This window comes from Pinus tabuliformis, chromosome 7, assembly GCF_031772625.1.
Source record: "Pinus tabuliformis cultivar Carrire ecotype Pingquan chromosome 7, CPIR1, whole genome shotgun sequence".
Classification (NCBI taxonomy): Eukaryota; Viridiplantae; Streptophyta; class Pinopsida; order Pinales; family Pinaceae; genus Pinus; species Pinus tabuliformis.
In genome coordinates this window covers 1,510,039,912-1,510,058,560 of record NC_142293.1, presented here as the reverse complement: position 1 = coordinate 1,510,058,560, position 18,649 = coordinate 1,510,039,912, and positions in this window count along the sequence as shown.

Here is an 18,649-nt window from a genome sequence, read left to right as displayed (position 1 = left end):
TGAAGCTAATTTGAATACAGTTAAACCGTGCTTAAGCTATAATAATATCAGTACTCATTTGATTAGGGAACAAATACGATCCTCTAGGATACACCCAAATCTTAATTGAAGGTCATTACACTCCCTTAGATCGGTTCCTATCTCTGGTGTTTCAATTATTTGAATGGATTGGACCGGTTTGTTATTTGGATTGGGGTTGGGTTGGGCTGGGAGTTGTGGTCTTAAGTTAGACTGGGGGTTTTGTTGTAATGCTAGCAGTGTAGGTTGAGGGAGTGGGATGGTTCCTACTGGCTGATTCATCGGTCTTTGCCAATTTGTCTGCCAGGCTTGACTCTGTGAAGTAGGAGGGGTCCATTGTGTTGGATATACATTGTTTTGCCAATATGGTGGGGTATAGGGAAAATTTGGCCAATTGGGTTGGCTTGCTTGATTCAGCCATGGAGATGATGAAGGAAATGATTGCTGTGACCAATTCGGGAAGGGAGGTTGATTTTTCCACATTGTATTATATTGTTGAGCATGATATTGTGGAGGTTGAAAAGAAGAAGCTGGGTCTGAGAACATACCTGATTGTCGCGACTGCCATTGACGTCGATGATTATGTAGAGACACCGATTCTAGCTCTTCTTCTGCTTCCTTGTATACTGCTTTCAATCCGGGAAGTGAGGAACAACTTTCTGTAGAGTGGTCTTTTGTACAAATGGCACAAACTTGAACTACATTTAATGGACACTCCTTATGGCTGTGTTTCTTTCTGCATATGGGACAGAAGATTGCCAAATTCTGTTCTGCCTCTGCTTGCTTTTGTTTGGCTTGCATAATATCAAGTTGTCTTGTCAGTGTCCCCAATATGTCAGTTTTAAAATTTTCTAATAAATTTCCAATTTCTGCATGAGTTACTCCTTCTGCCGAAATTCTGTTATCCCTTGCAAATCGATCATGTTCTGTTGGTTTTAGTCTTATGCTGCCTCTCGAGCTCCTGATACATAGATTAATAATGTCAACGAAATTTTCCTGATAAATATCTCCTTTTCCCATAATATTTAGTGTTTCAATCCACTGTTCCTTCATTCCCCTAATTAATGTTGTTTTTAATACATTGTTAGGTAAGGATAATGATGCATAAGGAGATCTTTGAAGATTATACTGGAAACGTTCAACATACTCTTCTAATGTCTCATTTGGTCTAGCTACCATCTGAAACATTTCATCTTTTAACTCTCTAGACCTGCAATAATCCTCATATTTTTTTAGAAAAGACTCTTTCATTTGGTCCCAATTATTTATAACACCACCACCCAATCCCATAAACCATCTTAGAGTAGCCCCTTTTAATGTAGAGGGAAATAGTTTCAGTTTCTGGGGGTCGGTGGTATAGTCATATCCTCTACACAGCACGTCGAATTCGAATAAAAATGCGTGGGGTCTTCTGATGTAAGGCCATGGAATGTAGAGATATGCTAGAGAGGAATTGCTTTCATAGGTGCATTGGCTGCAGTATCCACAATGGGGTATTGCAGTGTAGAGGTTTGGGTGTTTGGCTGGTTCTGGGCCATTTGGTCAAATATATGCCAATAGCCTTCTGGGATATCTAGGAGGGTATTCCTAGGTTGTTGAGGGGGAATGGCTGTTATGAAACCAGCTCAAGAAAAAGATAGAAAAGATAGATCAACGCCTTAAAATTAAGCCTCTTCGAGGGGGCAAGATCAGGGCCCTTTATAGTACCAGAACTGCAGCACCTCTCCCTTTGATGATGCAGCTTACAAGCGAAAAGCAGGAGGCAGAGGTTTAGTCAATATATACGTATATAACAGTTGCACTTGACCGAGTTCCAAGTCCAGTACCAGATCCACCAGCGGCAACAGTAGATTAAGTAATTGATTAAGTAGCTGACCCAGTAGCTTATCCACCACCGGTATCTAAGTCACCAGTAGCAGATCCAATAGCAAAGACAGTAGTAGAGACAGGGGCTTACTACGCTACAGTAACAGAGGGAGCATAACCTCCTTTACATTACATAAATGAACAGTTCTTGGATGATTCAAATGACAAAACCTCCTTTCTATATATAGGAGTCTAAGGAGTCACAATATAACCCAGCCGACCTAACAATAATAATATAAAGCCACAAAAATAACAATAGAGGGATTCTATGGGGCACAGTAATAAACAATATGGGGACAATAGGGGCACAACAATATTAATAAGGGGTACAACTACAATAGTAATGGGGTAATCACTAGTATTATAGGGACCCAACATGTCCCTCTCCTTCAAAAAAGTGTTGTCCTCAATGCTTGAGTAGTTCTGGATGCTTCTGTATAAAATTCTCATCCTCCCATGTGGAATTTTCAGCAGATAAGTTCTTCCACTTGATAAGATACTTTGAAATTGATCGATTTCGCAGCTGTCGAGTTCTTGTTTCTGCGACTCCTTCTGGTTCCAATATAATTTTTCCTTCCTCGTCAAGTTCTGGAAATATTGTTTGAACTGGGAGCTTATCACCTATAACCTTCTTTAAACATGAAACATGGAAAACTGGGTGCAATCGAGAAGCTGCAGGAAGCTCCAATTTGTATGCCATAGTACCAATATTTTGCTACACCTTGTATGGACCATAATGCTTTGGTGATAATTTATTATCCTTCTTAGCTTGCTTGAGGGACATTTTCTTACATGGTTGTAGCCGTAGGAATACCCAATCACCTACATCAAAACTTCTTTCGCTGCGATGTTGATCTGCCTGTTGTTTCATTCTATTCTGTGCCAACACGAGGTTATCCTTTAAGAGTTGGAGGACTTGTTGTTGATGTTTGATGTGATGTTCCACTGCTTGAACCTTAGAATTTTCTCTTAAATATGATGTGATGGATGGTGGCTGATACCCATAAAGTGCCATAAATGGGGTCATTTTTGTTGTTGTATGGAAGGAAGTGTTATACCACCATTCAGCCAGAGGCAACCATTTGACCCATTGTGTCTGTTTATCAGATACAAAGCAACGAAGATATCCTTCCAAACATTTGTTTACTATCTCAGTTTGCCCATCAGATTGAGGATGATAAGATGAGCTATGAGATAACTGAGTACCAAGACAAGAAAATAATTCTGTCCAAAAATTTCCAGTGAAATGGGATCTTTGTCACTTACAATAATCTTTGGGTTTCCATGTAGCTTTTGAATTGTTTCCATAAATGCAGTAGAAACTGTACTGGCTTTAAATGGATGTGATAATGCACAAAAGTGTGCATACTTGGTAAGTTTGTCAACTACCACCATGATGACACTCTTTCCCTCAGACTTGGGTAAACCTGTGATAAAATCCATTGAAACCTTCTCCCAACGTTGGCTTGGAATGGATAAAGGTTGTAATAGACCCGGTGTCTTAATTGTTTCAACTTTATTTTGTTGGCAAACCAAACATTCCGCCACAAACTTTTGAATATCTGATTTAAGGCCATCCCAAAAAATTCCTTCTTAACCCTGTGGTAAGTTTTTAAAAATCCCGAGTGCTCTCCTAAGGGAGAAGTGTGCAATTCCATAAGAATCTTTTATTTTAGCTGGGAATTCTTACAGAGGTATAAGCGATCTTTGTACCATAATGAATCATTTTTCCAGCTAAATGTATCCGACGTACTGGAATCTTGTTGTAACTTTTGAATAAGTGCCCACACTTCTTCGTCATTCTTCCATTCCTCCCTTGCCTCGCTTATCCAATCTAGTTGGATAATAGAAATGGCGCACAAAAATGCTTCCACATCCTCATCCTTTCTTGAGAGTGCATTTGCCACCACATTTTGCTTCCCTTTTTTGTAGATGATTTCAAAGCCATAACCCAACATCTTTGTGACCCACTTTTGTTGCTCTTCAGAGGATAATCTTTGTTCTAAAAAGTATTTAAGGCTATCATGATCCGTTTTTACCTTGAAGTGTCTTCCCATTAAGTAGGGTCGCCATTTCTTAAGTGCATGGAGTATTGCCAACATTTCCTTCTCATAAATAGCTTTGTGTAAAAACTTTCCCTTGATTGGACAACTTTCAAAAGCAATGGGTCTTTCATCTTGCATTAAAATAGCACCAATTCCATTTCCTGAATCATCACATTCCACAATAAAGGTTTTTGTGAAGTCCGGTGTAGCTAAGACAGGTGCTTGGCACATTGCCTCTTTAAGATGTTCGAAGGCCTTTGTTGCTTCTAGAGTCCATGAAAATGCATCTTTCTTCAATAGTGTTGTTAGAGGTGCTGCTATTCTCCCATAATTCTTAACAAACTTGCGATAATACCCTGTCAACCCGAGAAATCCTTGCAGATGCTTTATGGATGTGGGGATTTTCCATTCCTTAATGGCTTTAATTTTGCTAGGGTCTACCTTAACTTCTTCATGAGATACAATATGACCCAGATATTCCACCTCTTGTACTCCAAAGAAACATTTGGATCTTTTTGCATATAATTGTTTCTCCTCTAATAGTTGTAGCACCCTGTCAACATGTTCAACATGATCCTTCCAAGACTTGCTGTAGATTAGTATATCATCAAAAAATACTAACACAAATTTTCTAAGGAATGGTTTGAAAATTGAATTCATCAAACCTTGAAATGTTGAGGGTGCATTGGTAAGGCCAAAAGGCATGACCAAAAATTCATAATGACCCTCATGAGTTCTAAATGCTATTTTCAGAATGTCTTTAGTCTTCATTCTGATTTGATGATATCCTGAACGAAGATCCAACTTGGTGAAGTAAATTGATCCATGCAATTCATCCAATGATTCATCAATGACAGGAATGGGAAACTTATCTTTAATAGTGAACTTGTTGATCTCCCTATAATCTAGACACATGCACCATGATCCATCTTTCTTGTGCACCAATACTACTGGAGCAGAGAAAGAACTTTGACTCGGTTGAATTATACCAGCCTCTAGCATTTCTGCAACCATACGTTCAATTTCACTCTTTTGGGCATAGGGATATCTGTACGGCTTGATGTTTGGAGGAACACTTCATGGAATCAGATGAATAGCATGATCATGATCACGAATAGGTGGGAGACCTTTGGGAGTCTCAAATACCTTGGAATGATTGTCCAAGACTTTTTGGAGATCTGGAGAAATAGATGATTCCAATGTGGAAACATCTAGCGAACATAATTGTGCAATTACACCTTTTCGTTCCTTTTTTAGAATCTTTATCATACCGTTAGAGTTGATTATCTTTCTCAGTTTCCCTGCAATACCCCTTAATTCAACTTCCTTTCCTTCCACAGAAAATTTCATGAAAAGTTCTTGAAAATTAAAAGCTATTGTAGCCAAGGGTTGTAGCCATTGGACTCCAAATACAACATCAACACCTCCCATTGGAATGGAAAGCATTGGGCTAGTCAATACATATTCTCCCATGGATAGCTTGATATTATGGCACTTTCCAGAGCAATTTATTGTTCCTCCATTTGCAACCATCACTTGATTCTCTGGTGCTGGATATAAGAAGCAATTCGATTCTTTTGCTACCTTACAATGAATAAAATTGTGGGTACTTCCTGAATCAATCAGCACTGTTACCTTTTTCTTCTTGATTTGTCCTTCTATCTTGATGGTTTGAGGAGTGGTAATTCCTGCCAATGCATTACAAGATATGGTCGGATTCATTTGTGCTTCATCTAGGCTTTGTTCCTGGAGTATATCCTCTTGTTTTGACCTTTCTTGCTCCTTTTCTTCTTCCTCTTCACAACCTATGTAGAATAATTTCTTCTCAGCACACTTATGACCTTTAGTGTATTTGCTATCACAACTGTAACAAAGCCCTTTTGCTCTTTTTTCTTCCAATTGTTGTGGTGTCAACCTTATAGGTTGTGGAAGACTAGCGACAACAACAATTCTGTCTTTTTTCAGACTCCTGAATTACATTCAAAACAGGGACACGTGGCACGTCGTACAAGTTCGCTCTACTGAATTAGTCTATAATCAGGTCACTATGGGAGATTTGGCATAACTCTTCATTGGAGAATCTAATTGGGGTTAGACTGGTGGCATTGGAAAGAGGACACAGAGGGCTACCACAGGTTGCAATTTCAGAATTGGATGATCCAAAATTACAGAAATACACCAGAGGCAATATCGAGCTCCTACAAAGTGAAAAAAAGGTGTGCAGAATTTTTTAAATTTTTGCTTAAGCTTGGTTTGAAAAATTATTTTGAAGGAATTCAAAGGGCATAGTAGAGCATTAGTATCGGTAACTGATGCCCCGAGGAAAGAAAATGCAAACACCTAGTAAGCAATCTGAAAGCTCTGATACCAAATGTTATCCTCAGATCATATCTCCGCAAATATAGCGCAAAAAACTCTGAAATTCGGACCCGAGCTTCAACGTGATGTCTTCTCAAATGGGTTTTTTTTTTAGCTTCTGAAACGTCGCAGAAAAAAATTTATAGCGAAAATTCCACGATGACCTGTTTGGAGCAGCGAAACCTTAGAACCCAAAGCTCTGATACCAAATGTTATGAAACCAGCTCAAGAAAAAGATAGAAAAGATAGATCAATGCCTTAAAATTCAGCCTCTTCGAGGGGGCAACCTCCTTTACATTACATAAATGAACAGTTCTTGGATGATTCAAATGACAAAACCTCCTTTCTATATATAGGAGTCTAAGGAGTCACAATATAACCCAGCCGACCTAACAATAATAATATAAAGCCACAAAAACAACAATAGAGGGATTCTATGGGGCACATAATAACAATATGGGGACAATAGGGGCACAACAATATTAATAAGGGGTACAACTACAATAGTAATGGGGTAATCACTAGTATTATAAGGACCCAACAATGGCTCTAATGGGAATGGCATTAACAGCACTTCCTTTATCTGGGGTGATGAGAGTGCCTAATTTCTGGGAGGGTTCAGGTTCTCGAGTTTCTTCAAGTTCGTTATAAATGATTTTTGCAGCACTTCCCTTATCTAGGCTACTTAATGGCTCAATTACCCTAATAGGAGATCTTGGTTCTTCAGTCTCTCCTGTTTCTCCTCTTCCTTCACAGAGGTTACTAAAGTTCCCTTCTTGCAATGATTTTGGGCTAGAATTTTCAATTTCTTGAAAATCTTGCTCTTCGGTTTGACTATGCACCTCAGCAAAGGCTACAGATGGTGATCCTATGGCCTAAAGGGAACTAGTAGGCTGTCTAGAAGTAACTTTTCTAGGTCCTACTGAAGCCTGAGGTTCTACTTTCTTAAGGATTTCGTCTATGAAGGTTGATCGGCCAAGGGTCACCGACCCCTTAGCTTTATCGGGGTTGCGTAGAGGTTTGGGATTCTTTTCAGGCTTTTTCTGCTTAGTCATGCACAAAAATCAACTGCTAAGTTCTACTCAAACAAAATAGCAACAAATCTACAGGAAAGCGGGCAAGGGAGCAGGGCTATTACATACTCCACACGCAGGTTCTTACCTTCCGTTTTTAAAACCCAGTTCTTTCCTAACAGGTTCTTACACTACTCTAAAAAAGAAACAAATGGCTACACTCTTCCCCAGCAACGGTGCCAAAATGTCAAGCCGTAAACAGGGTCTTTTTCACCTCTATTTACCCCACATTAACTTATCAATCCAGGAACGATTTGTTATCTCAAAGAGTGTACTCAGTTTGAGGCGGTCATTTGTGAGAGTAATGCTAGTAGTATAGTTCTGAAAATACAAGAGTAAATGGATGCTTAAAACAAGATCTACTTACAACAAAGCACTTTAATACTTAAATCATGCATTCAGAAAACTAAGCGAATTATCAGCGAAGGGTACAGTAACAGTAACTCATCTCTTTGTAAACTGATGTGACTAAAGATAATCAAGGAACAGATCATCAACCTGGGAACTAGACAACAAATGTCAATGCTCACTACAGTCTCAGATCGTTCAAAGCAATGACAACGCAAATAACAGGAAATGGAATCAGCAACTATAAATGGAACAACAACTAGTTCTTATAAACAACGAAACCTTATTCTAAGGAAATAAAGGCAGCAATCGTATCCTACAGAAATCAGATAGCAGTCTTTACTCTAAGAATAAATCGGACAACAAATGGAAATAGAACGATAACTGATTAGTAATGAAATATAGAACAACACTTAGAGCCAAATGTGAATGTACAGTAAACCAAAATAAATAACACACACAACACACCTTGATATTGAGAGAAACAGTAATCTGACTTCGATACCACAAATATTAATCTCAGTTACAAAGAATAACGATTGCAATTCGTAATGGAACAACAATGTCAGTTGAACAACAATCACGATTAAGTGTAAACCATAGATGAATACAGTAATACCAACTTATAAACGTTACAGCCCGGTTACTCTGTAATTGAACAACAATAGCATTCTGTAAGGAACAGTAATGTTATATCAATGATTAAAGGAACAACAATGCGTTACAAAGTCAGAATGAACAATACGACATTCCTATCACAGAGAACGATATTGTAAATATAACAGAACCGTGATGTAAAATAACAAAACACATCAGATTACTGAACAAAGCTGATAATGAAAACCACGCACGAATTAAAGATAATGGTACAGGAGCAAGTGTTCCACTAGGGCCGGGCCCTTAGCCTCCAGGGACACACCGCTTGAGATTATTCCAGGATCAAAGATGGAACAACAACCAAATTTATATTAAAGCATCAAAGCAGAGTTACAGTGGATCACTTCTCAACGAGAGTCGATGATCAAAGTTTTAAATACAAAGAGAAATTACATAAGAATAACAACAGGTCGTCCCCCGGGCTAGCAGTGCTGCCCCTTTTTATAACAGCTGAGCGGAGATATCAATGATGCAAAAATAGTTAAGATAGCGATCCCTCAAGATCAAAGGATCCTGAGGGATTCACCAAACTGTTAATTCCCAGTTATCCATTTGTTCTCTTGTGCCAATTCGATATCTCCTTTTCCTTTCCTTGGTTGATACGCTTCAATTTGGATCGCCTTGTCTGCATGTGGTCCCCTGCCAAAGGGACAACAGTTAACTTTGCCCTGTCTTTTTCTTTGGGACGACAATCTTTTGTTTTCCCTTTTTCTGCATAAGAAAATGGAAATTATTAGTTGTTTTGCGTTACATACAAATCCCATAGATTTTTCCATAATTTCCTATTATCTACCTAGTTCACAATGCAAAGGGATTATGAGTTTTAAAGAAAAAATGACAAAATAATCAATAAAAACATACCTTCTTCAGTACTCCACAGAGGCAGTGCAAGTTAGTAGGCCATTGGTCCAATCCTTTCAAGGATCTCGAAAGGCTTGCAATACCGAGGTGCCAACTTGGAACATGATCTAATCCTCAAGGAGCTCTTCTTGGACTTGATGTGCAAGTACACATGTTCCCCAACCTGAAACTCCTTAAATACCCTATGTTGACCTGCATAAATCTTCTTCTTATCATATGTTGCCTTTAGATTCCTCTTGATAACCTGCATTTCATGTTCCATCTTTGCCAATGTATCTGGTCCAATCAATACTTTGTTCACTAGATCACTCCAATTGATGGGAGTATTACGACATCGCCCATAAAGTGCCTCAAATATACTCATCTTCAAATATTCTTGATACCCATTATTATACGCAAATTATACCAATGGAAGATACTCTTCCCACTTTTGTTGTTTATGCATGACATACATCCTCAACATGTCCTTAAGAATCGTATTAACCATCTATGTATGTCCATCTATTTGTGGATCATAAGTTGTACTGAAGGCCAACTCTGTCCTCAAACCTGCAAATGACTCCTTCAAAAAATCTATAAGTGAACCTAACATCTGTGTTTGACACAATCTTCTTAGGAATACCATGTAACCTCACTATCATTCTCACAAAGACCTGAGCCACCTCACTAGCTGAATTCGTAGACTTCACTGGAATGAAGTGAGCTACCTTAGTCAACTTGTCAACCACAACCATAATAGAATCATGTTTTCTAGATGTCCTTGAGAAATGTAATGAAGTCCATTAAACGTTTCATAATTTTAGCGCTGGCCTAGAGATTCCTCTGAATCGCTGAGTTGAATGCCCTTGAGATTAGCTGGACGACTTGTAATCATGGTATTTACGCTGGTATGGCTATGCGTTGAATTTTCTTTGGCTATCTGTTGAAGTTTTTAGCCATAAGTTGAATGCTATTGTACTAACACTATTTTAATATGATATTCATGCCGTTCTGTTATGGTATTCACACTGATAACTTCTGATTTGCATAGAGCTTTCCTACATTTCATATGAGACCAACATGTGAATGAATGTATTTAACCGTGAGAAACATTGATTAATGGTTTTTCATTGAAAGTTGCCTGGAGACTTGTGCAATGTGTGTAACAGTGCTCAGACCTGTGTTGAAGTGAATGTGTGGTTCATTTGACATGGTTGAAGTTTCTTCCGTTTATGATGGCATCGTCAAGATTTTTGTTCCCTTTTGTGCTTATTAAAAACTAACAGTTTCTTTAGCGGGAACTTCATTCTTGCTCACAGATCGCGAGACGGTGAAAGAGAAAATTTCACTGACATTCCTGTTACAATAAGGTGGTGCGGTGAGCGTGGACTAGTTTTCGAACCTTCGGCCTTTTGAACGCAGGAACTAGAGTCACGACATTAATTCTGTCGATTGATTTATATTTAGACGCGGGATTGAAGCGGAGCGGATTCAAGAACTCTTAGCAGTAAAGCACCCCTAGTCATAGCTCGTGGTGGACTGTCGGGGCTTTTCCCTAACCATATCGACGCTGCTTATCACCAAGAAGAGTTTCCTGTAGCATATCCGAAGCCATGCACAAGCTAACACTAATATTAAGAAAGAAACTCCTTTATAATATTCTATTAGCTATGCTTCGTTTGACTAGAGAAGGCGCAAAATTTGTCACGAAATATAGTTTGCAATCTGTCTAGTTTGGCTGCGAAGCCATGCTTGAGGGATAGGCTCAATTGAGTCATCTTTTGATAGACTGGATTGTTTTATATATTTCTTCAAATCACTTGATGATAAATTCTTTATTTTGTTTCCCTGATGGAGGAAATATTTAACAATAAAATTGAATTATAAGGTCCTTGAGCAACAAAGAGGCAAGATTACACAACAAGGAGATTTGAAGTTACCACTCCAGGCCATATTTGAGTTTGTTGTCCAATCATATCAAAACTATATTTTTTTTTCCATTAAGAGTAAAAGTTTTGCAACAATTTTTTTTGTTACAGTATGCATTCAAGAGGAAGAGAAAGATATTTTAGAGGCGGGGGGGCAGACACCCTCAAGAAGAAAAGGCAGATTTGCACTGCAAGCTACCATGGGATAAAATTGAGCAGCAAAGAAGCCAACAAAAAGGTAAAAATGATGATACAGACAAAGGTAAAGCACTTGAATCCGCTCACTATGTTGTGGCACAATGTAACATTGGAGTAAATGAAGATTTATTTAATGCTTCACTTGCTTCTTGGAAAAATGATTGGTTGCTTGATTCAGGAGCAACCTGCCACATGACTCATAGAAAATATTTTTTTGAAGATTTCACTGACAATGTTGATGGAGCAGTGTACTTTGTAGATCAATAAAAAATAAAGCCATCAGGGCTTGGCACAATCAGGCTTAAATTGCCTGGTCTTCCAGACTTTCTTCTGCATCATGTTCTATATCTCCCACATCTCAAGAGAAACTTGTTGTCCTTGGTCCACATCTGCCAGCAAGGTCACTCCATTCCTATGTTTGATGGCAAGCTTGAGGTAAGAAAAGCATTTGACCACTCACTTGTCATGAGGGGAATAGAAGAATAAAGGCTTCTCAAGCTACAAGGAACCTCTGCTCATGCACAACATTTCTCATACAATTCTCATCATGAAGAAGGTACACTTCCATCAAGTTTATTATGGCATGCTAGATTTGGACATTTGAACTATGACAGTCTCCGGTTGTTGAAGAAAAATGGTGTTGCTGGTTTGCCTACAATTCCTAGGAAACTTAAGCAATGTGATGCTTTCATTCTAGGAAAGCATAGCAAACAGTCTTTTCATGATTCACATTCAAGAGCACATAGGAAACTTGAACTCGCTCATTCAGATTTATGTGGTACAATGCCTGTTCCTTTTGCAAATGGAAATAAATATATCATGACATTTATTGAGACTACACCAGAATGTGTTGGGTTTATTTATTGAAGAACAAATCTGATGCTTTTCAAACATTCAAGAATTTTCATAAATGGATTGAAAATGATGCACAATATCATATTGGGTCTATTCGCACTGATAATGGAAAAGAATACACATCAAATGAATTTGAAAACTATCTTCGCCAACATGGGATCAAACATCAAACAACTGTGCCTTATAATCCCCAATAGAATGGTGTAGCTGAAAGAATGAATAGGACAATCTTAAATATGGTACAATCCATGCTCTTCTTCAAGAATGTAAAGATAATGTTTTGGGCTGATGTTGTTCTATGTACTGCATATATAAAGAATAGATGTCCATCTAATGCTATTAGAAACAAGACTCCTTAGGAAATGTGGTATGGACATGTTCCTTTGGTAAAGCATCTCAGGGTCTTTGGTTCCACCTGTTATGCCTTGATACCAAAGGTACATAGAAACAAACTTGGTGCTAGAAGTCATAAGTGTATATTTCTGGGATATTTAAACACCTCCAAAGCATACTGTCTTTATGATGAAGTAAATAAAAAGTTTTTTCTATCTAGAGATGTAATTTTTCTTGAATCATCCAAAACTGACAATGTTGTTGAGTGGCAACTTGATCGCTTGGATAGATTCGCAAAAGCAAAATCATTTCAAGAATTTGATAATCAGATTCCACATCTTGAAGGGGGGATTCATATACTAGATCAACATGTGGAATCTTCTTCTGAAGAACACTCTCCCCCGCATGAAACTCCAATGACGGATGATGCTTTAAGTGATGTAATTGATAGAATTGGGAGACTCAATCTTGATTCAGTCCCAACTCAATCAACGGACCAGCCTGGACCATCTGAGAAAGGTCCCCCAAAGTGGCTGACAAAGACACTTGAAAGTGTTCATCCTGATGAAGTTGGAAAGACAGGAACCAGAAATTCAAACTGGCAGAATGGAGGTGATGTAGATGACTCTAATTCACCTGTTGATATGGATGTTTCTTATGATTGTGAATTGAACTTGTCTACAGATTTTGAACCAACTACCTTCAAAGAAGATGCTTCTCATGATGAATGGAAAGAAGCGGTGCAAAATGAGTATGATGCCCTCATAAAGAATGGCACTTGGAAGTTGGTTGATCCTCCATTAGGAACCAAACCAATTGGCTGCAAGTGGGTCTACAAAAACAAGTATAAAGCTGATGGCTCACTTGACAAGCACAAAGCTAGGCTTGTGGCAAAAGGTTTTGCACAGAAGGAAGGGGTCAATTATGAGGAGACTTTTGCCCCCACAGAAAAATGGGCTACCATTCAGACACTCTTTGCACTAGCAGCTCAGAATGCTTGGAAAGTCCATCAAATGGATGTAAAAACTGCTTTCTCTAATGGAGATCTAAAAGAGAATGTTTTTATGTCCCAGCCTGAAGGATTTGCTGTGAAAGGACAAGAACATAAAGTATGCAAACTTGTGAAGTCCTTGTATGGCCTCAAACAAGCACCGTGAGCCTGGTATGAAAAACTCACTAAGCATCTTCTGAAACTCAATTTCAAACATTTTGATCTTGATGATGCAAATTTATTTGTCAAGAAAGTTGGCAAAATAGTTGTATATCTTGTGGTATATGTAGATGATCTTTTGATGACAGGGAACAATAAAAGCAACATTGCATCCATAAAGAAGGAATTGGGGAAAAGTTTTGAAATGACTGATTTTGGCTATGTTCATTACTATCTTGGCATTGAAGTAACCCAACATCCAAAGTCCATATTTCTTTCTCAAAAGAAATACATTGGAGATCTGTTGAATAGGTTTGGCATGAAAAAGTGCAATCCTCTTGCTACTCCAATTGAACAAAACTTAAAGCTCACATCTATTGAAGGTAAAGAATTTGAGGATGCAACAAAGTAGAGACAACTTGTAGGAAGTCTCAACTACCTCACTACTACCAGACCAGACATTTCATTTGTTGTTGGAATCCTCTCCAGGTTTATGCAAAAGCCTTGTGAGGGACATTGGTCTACTGCAAAAAGAGTTCTAAGGTACTTGAAGGGAACTAAAGACTTTGGAATCGAGTATACACAGGTGGACGACTTCAACTTGATTGGATACTCTGATTCAGACTTCGATGGAGACAAAGAAACTGGGGTATCAACTTCAGGATATGCTATGAGTCTTGGATCAAGAGCTGTCTCCTAGAGATCACGCAAAAAATCAGTTCCAGCAGATTCCACAACAGAAGCAGAATATGTGGCAGCAGTTGAAGCAACAAAAGAAATTGTGTGGCTCAGGAAAATTCTTGAATATTTGCAGGTAAAACAAGTACAATCAACTCCACTCATGATTGACAATACCTCTGCAATAAAGTTGGCCAAGAACCCAAAGTTCCATGATCGAACGAAGCACATCAATACTAAATATCATTTGATTCGACATCATGTTGAGGCCAAAACAATCCATCTCCGTCATTGTTACACAAATGAGAAAATTGCAGACATCTTCACCAAAGTGCTTGGAAGAGAAAAACTTGAACGATTCAGAATGATGCTTGGACTCACCAACATCCCTTCAAATTAAGGGGGGGAATGTTGACACCTAATCCTTGTGATTGGGTGAATTTATGTAAATAAATAAATTAGAAATATGAACAGTCATCGGGAGATGAACTGAACAATCTCTCCCTCATGTATATAATGAAAATCTACCTTGTGGAATAATATACGAATCAATTTTTGCTTTGTGAAGTTACTGCCTCACTTGACATAATGGTCCCTTTTTGACTATGATTTGGCAGTCTTATGGAACTACAGGCTCTAGACTGATGATCTCTTCACAAAATTTTATATATCTCTTTTAGTTTTTGGATGATCATTTTTGCTTTATTAGGTTGAACAATTACTTTCAAAAGATCGATTTTGTTTCTGCATGATATATGATGGACGAATGCATAATGCTTAAGGCATGCATTTATGTAACTTTTTATAAATCTTAAGAAAAGGCTACAATTTTTCTGTGGAAAAAAATATATAAAAATCCCTAAATTTCTCAATTTATTGATGAGTACATAAAATACCTTACAATTCTCAAGTTTTAAAATCACCTTAATAGATTAGAAATCCATCTCAAGTTCCAAATAATTCACCCACATCGACATGTAATTAACCTTTTTCCAAACAAGAATTAAAAGTAGGAGACCACCATATCTTATAGAGAGAGGTATGGAATCCAATTTTCATGATGAAGACATATTCAAATTATCTTCCTTTGCCAAGAAAAATAAGAATGTCATCCATCCCTTACACAGGAGATGTAATTTTGGCTCCTAACCTAATTTGGGTTTCCAATTAGCCTTCATTCACACTCATATGCACCTTTTTTTTTATCTCCTTGAAATCCATCAACAAGCAACTAAGTTGTCAAACATATAGCCTCATTCATCTTGATGTCCTCTCCCAAACAAGCTATTAATTCATTTTTTAAGTGTTTTGAGCCACCCTTGTTTCCCTTTTTTCTTGGACAATTTTTTTCACACCACGCACTAGATAGTCCCCTTCCCTACCTTTTACACTCCTTGTAGAACCTTCCACCTCTTCACTATTTGTTCCATGTACTTCCACAGAGTGGTTCCTGAAACTTGAAGCCTCTTTACAAACTTCACCACCTATAAGAAGTTCACAACTACTAACAATCCCAAATATATAATCATACCATTTCTCCAAAATCCATAATGAGGATTGAGGAAAATTTCCTTTTCAAAATCAAATCTCATAGAAAATAACTTAAGAACTTATCATAATCTAAATGATTAAAAGATAAACCAATTACTTTCCCTAAAACCTCTAACCCATTGAGCAATATGTAATTGTTGTCTAATAGTTCAAGATCACGACTAATTTTTTTTGAGTTATGTCGAGACAAATCCTACGTAGAAGAAAATAGAGGAAAAAACTTGTTCAATTCAACCTTTTATATACAACTCTTGAGATGAAGGAAAAGTATTGCTAACTTTTCTCACAGACTAACTAAAACATTCCTACAAAATTTGACTTAGGCCTAGATCCTCTATCCCTACAACATGTTGCCCACAAATTTGAGCATTAGAAGAAAGAGCCACCTCAATCTCAAACCTATCCTTTCTAATAAATGGACAATTTAGGCCCGATTACCCATACTTCACATAAGATCCACCCACTTTTATGAATTTACCAATTGATTTTTTTAGTAGATAAAAGTGCTATATTAATTGGATATCATATTCTCCTAGCGGTGATGACCATGTTATGATCCCATCCAAATACTTATAACGAATATTTCGCAACTTGAGAGAAATAAAAATGTGACCTTTCTCCAAATAATTTTTAGAATAATGTTAACAATATTCATACGCATCTATTACATCTAGTGAATGAGATTAAAACAAAGAATTCCTTAAATGCTATTTATCTAGTGGAGCTTATTTAATAATTAAGATACCCAACATAAATTTCTTATCATAACTCTAATGAACTCTTAGCCGTTTATTGCATCACTAACAGAGATCCCACCATTTCATCCCCTTTTGAAAAGTGTTGTAACTTTCATGATATTTCTCAACTTCACCAATATAACCCCAATTCCTAAATGACACAATCACTCTACTTTTGGTAGTCATAGGGTCCCCACTTAATGAACCTATGACATAGTACGTGAATTCTTGAGATATTAAGAATACCCTCTAATTTCACTAGATATTCATAAATATCTCCCAAAATTCTTTTGCTTGACCCCACCTCCCAATACATATATCCAATAAGAAAACATTATTTTTACTAGATATCCTCCATTTTTACCAGATACCCCTTTCCCAATCTAGAAACAATACCACTACTCTCCTTAAAATAACATTGGTGCCACTATTATTTGATTAATAGATAGAGAGAAAAAAACATGCTACAAGAAAAACTGCAAAATGCAAAAGATATCTCCATCCTTACGTTTACTTAAAAAAATAATATGATTTTAAATGAGCTTAGATGGTTAAGAATAAGTGTCTGCTATTTGAAGATCACATGCTCAAATCCGAAGAAGATAAAATAAGCACATCTTTGTAAAGTAAACCATGAAATTTCTCTAAAATGAAAATCTTATAGAACACAAACAAAACAATTTATACAAAATACCATTTTAATATATATAAATTTTTGTAATTAAACTAGCTTAGATCCATCTTAACTCCAGAATTATCAAGTGTCAAAAGGAATCAAATCTTTCAAGGTGCAAACCTCTTTTTTTGAGTGCAAAACTTGAAGAAAAGTTTTCACCTCAAAAGATTTGATCCCTCTTGGCACTTGATAGATTGGGAGTTAATATGGATATAGGTTGGTTTAATAATAATAATAATAATAATAATACTTGTTTTTTAATTCGATTTAATTTTAATTGTGCCAAGAAGGATTGAATCTTTCAAGGTACAAACCTCTTTTTTGAGTGCAAAACTTGAAGAAAGGTTTGCACCTCAAAAAATTTGATCCTTCTCGCCACTTGATAGAATGAGAGTTAAGATGGATCTAGGTTGGTTTAATAAGAATAATAATAATACTTATTATTATTATTATTATTTTTTTAATGTAATTTGATCGAGTCAAAATGTTTATATAGCATAACATAATAGGACATATATCTCTTCCTACTAAAGAGCCCTTCTCAATGCAACAATGAAATAACACAAACAAAACAATTTAGATAAATACCATTTTCACACCATATTCTTAGATGGAAGAATACAACATATTGTCACTAGAATTGTGCAAGACTTACCTGGGTCTAAATATTCCGAGAGACAATTTTTATCCTTTATAATTGACTCTGATTCTCAAATCATCCTCTTAAAATTTGAACTTGAAATTTGATAAACACTCAACCCCAAACAAAGCAACTACTTGAAATTTGATAAACACTCAACCCCAAACAAAGCAACTAATTTACACATTATAAATCAAATGATTATTATCACACATAAAATGCCATAAAAACCCTTGACAAATAATCAGTTGATTATAGCACGTACTAAGTCATTGGCCCTTTGTCATGCGGTTAAGAAAATAAAAAAAATACCTCACATTCTTTCCCAATACGTGAAAAATACCAAGAGTCGCACAAGAGTCCGTAACGCGTATCTGTGGTGATAAATAACACCACCACTCCCAACCAGCCAGCTCTTATGTGGCTATGGAAGTCGGCGACCGTAGCCATAGACTCCGTAGGCACAGGAGACGGCTGCTGGCCGAGCAGGTCTTCAGAGCATCTCCCCAACGCTCTGTGGATTGGTTAGGATTGCTTTCTTGTTTCACTGTGGAATTGCTTTCGTATTATGAAGAGAAGCCGGTAACGCTCAATGTCGAGAATCTGTGGAGGTTGAAAGAACGGCAGAAGCTGAGTGAAAAGGTTCAGGAAAAATGCGAGGAGGAATTACGGAATACACGCAGGGAAATTTCACGGAT